Below are 7,963 nucleotides of genomic sequence, written 5' to 3' on the forward strand. Positions count from 1 at the left end.
TTATCTGGCAGCAGCACTGAAGTCCAACCCCTCGTATCCCACAGAGGTGGACCTGAGTGGAACCTACAGCAACCTGAAGGATCCAGGAGTGAAGCATCTGTGTGGTTTTCGGGAGAATCCACGATGTCGATTTGAAACTCTGAGGTCAGTCAGCATGTTTTAGTTGTGCTGAGATGAATATGATGTGAAAGTTGTGCTGACACTAAACTGCAGACATCAGGCTGATATTATACTGATCCACACTGAGGATCTTCATGGTAAAGTCTGTTTTCTTCTTCTCTGGTTTAGTCCATTGACTGCAGCAGAACAATGTTCACATTTCAAACAGTGATACTCAACGTATGGCCCGCGGCCCACACGCGGCCTGCCCACCTTTCCTGATTCAGAGAGAGGGGACCCTGATTAACTGTGTAGCTTCTTCCTCACAGTTCTAAGTATCAGACACAACAATGAATAATCCACAGCTGACTGTCTTTAGCAGGTCAAAGGTCACGGCACACAGCACTCTGTGAAACAGTTTGGAGCAGGAATTCTTGCACATTTACAAACTGACACTGCTGCACGGCATGCTGGGTAATGCTAGCTGCTCAGGTATGGGCGTGCTAATGGCTGTGAGGCTCTGTGGCTGCAGAACACCGAAGAAGAGAAAAGAGAGGTGGAGGATGAAGAAAAGAGGCGGAGATGAAGCAGAAGTTTTTCTCCAGAGAGGAGCTGTGTCTGTGTGGGCGGGGCTCAGGCTGCTCCGCCCACACAGTGACAGTGAAGCAGGTGAAGAGTAATAAATGAAGACAGCAGACAGGATTTGATAAGCTGATGTACAAACATGTAGGTCGTGTCCAAATTCATGGGCTGCATCCTCCTGAGGCCGCATTTGTAGACCGATTACGTCACAGCGACACGTCGAAGGCTGTCCAAATTCGTAGACTCCTCCGAATGCAGCCAACAAATGCGTCCTCCTTTTCCCCGAATTTGAAGGATGGGTCGGGTGTGTCCTTCGTGGCCTACCATATCCCAGAATTCATAGCGCGGCCCAGCCAAACTCCAGTTTCCAACAATGGCGGCCGCTACTAAGTTTTAAAATGACTCATACTAATCTTTTTCGGTCACAAAATAAACTTTTAACATATTTTCAGGCGAGAAAGTAGCTGTGTAAACATCAAATATCTGCTCGGTTTATCAAGATACCGCATATTTGCAAAAGTGCTTCGACGTTTTCGGAGACGTCTGCTACCCACCAGCTCGATAGCTCGCCGGGAGCTCGAGGGTCACTGAAGCCGCCGAGAACGGCACAACTCCCGGCACATCATTTTCAGATCACCGCGGACTTTCGCTACTCAGGTTAAACGTGATATATAAGTCACTTAGACAACCTCAAAATGTTATTGTTTGGCTTTTTTCAGTGTTTTGTTTGTTCGTGAGTAAATCGGTTTGGCTGAGATTAAAGTTATTAGATTAGATAAAATAAAACTTTATTAATCCCCCAGGTGGGTTCCTCCTTGGTCTTTACAGAGCTGACTAAACGTCAAACAGAAAACTGATTAAACAGAAGTATGAGACGGTCGAGAATTTACGCCAGTGTCCTGTTATATTTTAGATAGCAAGGAGCAGACGGCTGAGTTTATTAAACTCCACCGAGACAGCGGTGACGCTAATCAGAAGGCTAGACCGTCCAATTTCCCCAGCCGTTTATTTCCAGCCTACCCGACCTTCTGAGGACCCAGCCCACGTAGACCGCAAAGGCCGGGTCCTCGGGAGGATGCAGCCCATGAATTTGGACACGACCGTAGAATGATGGTGGCAGCTACAGAAACAGGTCCATACAGACTGAAGCGTGTCTCAGTCTGAATGTACACTGCTGTTATAAGAGCTGTGGAAACTCAGGTCAAAAGGACGTAACCACACTGCTGACAGTTCCAGGACATTCACAGAGTTACAGCATCATTTGTGAACATAAAGACAGAAAGCTCATCCAAATCCTGGGATTAAAAGTCTGTCCTGGTGGTGTCCAGTCAAACACGTCTCTGTGAAAGCTTCAATCCAACAGGCTCCAAAGTCCTTCTGCTCATTTCCTCGCCGGGTTCTTGATGCTCCTGTACCATCTCTCTGTCATCCTCCTCGCTCCCTCTTTGCACTCACAGTCTTTGTGCATCATTAACACTCACATGTGGAAAACCAAAGTTTTACTGGGCAGAAGATGATCATCAGTGACTCTGTCTTTAAAACACTCTTGTTAGAAATGTACGACTTTAATGTGAAACATTCAGAGTTTTTTCTCTTGTTGTGTTTGTTTGAAGCTGCTTCCTGTTGGCTTCAGCTGTTTGGAGTTTCCATTTTCTAAACTTCTACATTCTGAACCTTCTTCAGCTCTGAACAGATGATGAAACACTGAATGATTTCAAGCACTTTGTCTAATAAACTTACATCTTTCATTCTCTATACAGATTGGAGCGCTGTGATTTGTCAGAGATCAGCTGTGATTATCTGGAAGCAGTGCTGAAGCTCAACCCTTCGTATCCCAGAGAGGTGGAGCTGAGCTACCACAAGCTTCAGGATTCAGGAGTGAAGCAGCTGTGTGTTCTTCTGGAGAATCCACAACATCAAATTGAAACTCTGAGGTCAGTCTCCACGTTTTAGTTGTGCTGACACTGTCGATCTGTGGAACTAAAACCTTTATACAGGAAGTCTGGTTCAGCTCTTTGTAGACCTTCTAATCTCTGATGCTCTGAGTCTTACTCAGTAGATGATGCAGAGTTGTGAAGCCGATGTGGGTGAGGACACTCGCCCAGCTCTAACTACTTTGACGTCCAGGCGGCTTCCCTGCTTGTCCTGATACAAACAAACCTGAGTAACCTTGCAGGTCAGATCTCATCAGTCACACCTGTTATGGCAGCTCTCCTCTAGATTGTAGTTCTTGTTAACCTGGGATGGTTTTAGAAGCCTGGACCACAGACTGCAAGGGAAGATATTACTGGGAAAGGCCAAAGCAACCTATTAGACCCATTAAACACTAACATAGATGAATACTCAGATTTAAACCTTTATTGTTTCACAAAGGGTTAAAAAGGGAACGTCCACAGTTTAGACTGCAGCAGATTTTATTAAAGCAGTTTGACAGGAGCAAAGCAAAAACACAAAGAATAAGTGTTTCACATATTAATACATATAACATAATAATAAAAGAAAAGCAAAAGAATGATACAAAAGAATGAAAAAGTTGTCCAGAGCAGCAGGATGTCTGAGGTCTGCAGAAACACAAAAACACAGCAGCTAAAAATAGTTGTTGAAAGAAAACGAGGTGGGAGCTGCTGATTCCTGAGCTTTGATACTGGATTAGCTTCAGTAGTTATTCCCATCACTGCTGTAGGAGCTACATTTAGTCACAGCTGATTGTCTCCTTTGACCAATCAGAAGACTACTGTTGTAAAAACAAGCAGACAAAGAACCAATGAGAGTGAAGAACAGGATAAAGAGCTCGTGTGATGGAGGCAAAGCAATAATCAGCAGACTGTAGCAGTTTCTATCTGGATGAAAGTAGAAGGAGCTCAGCGGAGCTCAGTCCCATATCTTTGGTTAGAAACAACATCAGTGATTTCCTGCTGCTCGAGATGATTCCAGCAGCTCTCATTACAGCAGCTGATGAGAGAAACAGCTGATGGCTCACAGCTCGTGCACTGTTGGATCTCCAGATGTTCACGTGGCTGAAGTCTGTGAAGAAACTGTGGTCCACGTAGTTCACACGGCCTCAGATTGGACCGAGCTCCCTGGATCACTGCAGCATCCTCAGCTGGTACATGGACGTCTCTGCTCCTCAGTCTTGGAGCCCCTGCAGGTCCGTCCACACCACCAGGGTCTTCTCACTCACCTTTCCTTTGTCCTCGTCCTTCATCGGCCGTGCTGTGTCTTTGTTCCTGCGGTGTTGTTCCCACGATGCAGCGCTGATGTTCCCTCCTTGAATGCACAACAAGTACGGTGCTGGTCTTTCTCGGGTGGAGCAGAGACAGATTGAAGTCTTTCAGGCTTTAGTGCCGACTCCCCTGACAGAGGCTGGACTCCATGGTCTGCACAGGAGGCTTCTACACTGTGTGGAGGTGACTCCTGGACTCGAAGACAGGCTGCAGGTACATGTGTGATGAAGAGGAGCTACAGCAGTGTGATGGAGCTGCAGGTGTGAAGGAAGTCCTGCTGTCCTGTCCCACCCTCATCTTTGCTTCCTCTGTCTTCTCTGGACTTGTCCTCCTGTTTCAGAAACAGCACTGCTTCATGCCGAGGGTGGACGGGAGCGTTGGCTCTGATTCTTTTACCGTCCACCACAAGGAGACACTGATGCTGAACTCCTGATTCATCTGCATGTGTTCTGCTTCACACTGCTCACCTCCACCAAAGACTTCACAAACATCTTCTTTCTTTGAGTCCAGTTTGTCCCACAAACACTTCCAAATCTCCTCCTCTGAGATTCTGCAGCTTCTTGCAGTGTGACTCAGCTGACTTCTGGCAGACCACAGACTGGCACAGCATCCACATGTGTCTCCTTTCAAACAGGCTCTTGATGTTTCCTCCCACATCATTCTGGCCTCTCAGTCTCCTTTGTTCTCCAGCTCTGTAGCTCCAGCTGGTGAAGCTTCAGTTTTCCATGTTGGTAACAGTAAACTACAGCCTCTGCTGTCAGCTGGGTAACTAAACAGAGCTGCAGCACGTCTCTGCGGTGGTGCTACATCCAGCCTGCAGACGGCCGTCTACATGTTGTAGTGGTTTACAGTCACCAGGGGGCGCTGTCCCAGCCATGCAGGCAGTGGGCTGCTCTGCTTGTGCTGTTGTTGGTGAAGCTGAAGTAAAAGTGATAGGTTTGTAGTTTGAACCTATCCACTGGAACGTTAAGGACAATCTGCTACGCAGCAAAAAGCAAGACACAAGGCACCAAAGTTCTCTGGTTTACTCATGCATGAGGGAGACCTGGCTGGAGTCAAGCGTCGTTCCACCACTTGACCACCATCAGACTCTCAGCCAGGCTCCCCATAGCACTCCTTTTATTGTGGTTACATGAATATGCATAGGGTCATTAACATATAGCATCTCACATAGGTATACATGTGAACAAAGAATACTGTGTGTGTGTGTGTGTGTGTGTGTGTGTGTGTGTGTGTGTGTGGTACTGCTGATCAAAGGGTCATATAACATCCTTGATCAGGAAGAGGGTAGACCCCCCTTCACCCTAGATGGTTCACCCTAGATAACATGGTGAGGAAGTCCAGCAGTTCATCTAAACAAAAAGCACTTAGACTAGAACAGACGTAGCTACGTTAATCCTGCCATAAAACAATAAGAGAAGGTACGACCTCTCTCGTGCTCCCAGGATGTGGGTGTGCATTCCAGTGTGGAATACACACCAAGCCCCTGCAGCCTGCTAAAGATCACACATCCTATCACTACACAATTGATTATACACCTCTAAGAATATATGGTTAAATATTTCCTAATACAAATGACAATAATAAAATCTAAACCCATCATCACCACCCTGTATTGTCATTTTTTAAGGCTATACGGCATATATATATCTTCAGCTCTACACCACTTGTCAACATTTTTAGTGCAGGCTTCATTTCATACACACATATTAGCCTTAGCATCCATGTCACTCTGCTGCAACAGTATGAAATTGGTAAAGGTGTTAGCAATCATTTTATTCACCATCGATCTTACACATGGCAAGATGCAACCTGTAAACAAGCAAAGCAAAGCCAATAATGTAAGAATGGGAGTCAAAAACTTTAGAAACATATTCCACCATGGTCCAGATGTCAACCAGGCTATCCAGCCTTGTGACGTGTCTCCTCCTGATGTGTGGTCCGCCACATATTTCTGCAGAGCAGTTAAGTTCTGCAGTGCCTCATAGATGTCTCCTCCAGTCGTATATCCATCCGGAATAAACGTACAACATGTCTCTCCAATCAGCTTACACACTCCTCCTTGTGATGCTGTTATCAAGTCTAGGGTCAGCCTGTTCTGCAGTACCATCGTTCTGATGGCCTTTTGCTCCTCCGCTAAGGCTGTTCCCAGAGTCTTAGTGAGATTAATGTGTCGCAGTAAGGCATATCGGTTGATCTCCACATGATCCCGCACCTCTGCAACTCCGATGTTTGGGATCAAACTTTGGAAGAATTTAGCTCCTCCACTCCAAATGCGGAATTCTCGTGGCACTCCAGTGTCTACTGTCACCCCAAAAGAGTTAGGTGAGGCTATATTCACCTCACGCTTCCGTCGGTTGCTAGGGTGATGTTCAACTCTGTCCATGAAGAAGACATGATCCGATAACTTCTTTAGGCTTTATGTCCACACAAGAAATACCAATCAGCCAAAACTCTTGTTCCTTTACTGCTCGGCACCATCCTTGCACATCCTGTCCACTTCTGACTCTTTGCTTTTACTGGTATCCTGTAAGCCCGGTTGGACTTGCATTCAGTCCTCCTTAATGTCAAGTTCTCAGCTCACTTTGCACTGGTCAAGCATTTCATACACCTGCTCTCATTCTCTGGAGGGCAGTAGGTGTATATGTATCCACATAAACGAAGCGGCAGCTCCCCCACTGACAGTGATCCATTGTTCATCACACACAACGGCAGTTGAGCTGTATTCAGCTTGTTCAGCAATATTATGTCTGGCAGTGGGTCTGACACTTGAGGCCAGGCCAATAAGTCAGTTTGCTCAGAACAATTCACATCTATAAGTGGCGACTTACTCCAGGTGATGTTCAGAGGTGTACTATAGTTGGCCTGGGACCAGAGGACTCTGTTGCCAGGATGAGTTGCTAAGCCCAACAGACACCAACTCCTGTCCTCTGGTATGCTGTACGGCCACAGTCCAGATGTATATGCGGATAACGGCATATGAGCACACACATAGCAGTCCGTCCTATTGTTCAAGTGAGCAGTTGTATTCATAAACTGCCACCAAAAGTTTGTAGAATAGCCATGAGGGTATTGGGTGTGGTTTCCTTGGACATACAGGGTCTCCACAGCTGACCATGATGACATCAAAGCCATTACACCCAGCAGGGTAGACAACACTTTACCAGCCATTCTGATGAGTACCTGTGGCTCAGTTGGTTTCTTCACCGGATTGAGACGAAGGGCCCTAGAGGCTTTCCCCCCCTTTGTACCCGGTCTTCCTGCCACTTACTCCGAGCTGGCCTGGATGTGTGTCACCTTTTTGCAGTGGCTTTGGTGTATCCAGGTGGGTCGTTCTGCAATCTTCACAGCAGTTGGTGTTGTCAGCAGAGCCTGGTATGGTCCGTCCCACCGTGGCTTCGACCAGCACTTCCTCTTTATGACCTTTATCAGTACCCAGTCCCCTGGCTTCAGACGTTCTTCCTGTACAGAAACAGAATCATCTGGCAGATTATTTGCACTCATGACTTCTTTGCTTTTCAGCATTTTAATCATCCAGTCTGCTAGTGTGTTTTCTTCTTCTGCTTTATCATTATCATTACAAAACACTGGAACTCTAAATGGCCTGCCATATATTATTTCAAAAGGCGTTAGGCCATTATCAGTTGGCGTGATTCTCATATACATTTTCACTAGCTCAATGCAGTCTACCCATGTTCTGCCTGTTTCCTCCATTGTTTTCCTGAGTCTCAGCTTTACTGTGCCATTAGTCCTTTCAACCAGCCCTGCACTTTGTGGGTGATATGAGCAATGGTTTTTCAGCGTTATCCCCAGATGTTGTGACATTTTCTCAATTACTTCATTCACAAAATGAGGACCATTGTCACTGTAAATAGTCTGGGGGATCCCATGCTCTGGGATCACATTTTTGCATATCACTTTAGCCACTGAAATAGCATCTGCTTTCTTAGTGGGGACAACTTCTACCCACTTTGAGAACGGGCACACAATCACCAGGCAGTACCTGTAGGTGTTACAGTTAGACAACTCAATGAAATCCATATGGATTACTTCAAATG

At 46.2% G+C, this 7,963-nt stretch overlaps 1 pseudogene; it reads right to left on the reverse strand.

Annotated features, from left to right (window-relative positions):
• Positions 1-5,601: 5,601 nt before the first annotated feature.
• LOC146548095 (uncharacterized) lies at positions 5,602-7,132 on the reverse strand (annotated as a pseudogene).
• Positions 7,133-7,963: the final 831 nt, after the last annotated feature.

This window comes from Mchenga conophoros, linkage group LG23 (genome assembly GCF_057382185.1).
Source record: "Mchenga conophoros isolate Kocher_MC1m ecotype Shallow Benthic linkage group LG23, M_conophoros_male_GT1.1, whole genome shotgun sequence".
NCBI lineage: Eukaryota > Metazoa > Chordata > Actinopteri > Cichliformes > Cichlidae > Mchenga > Mchenga conophoros.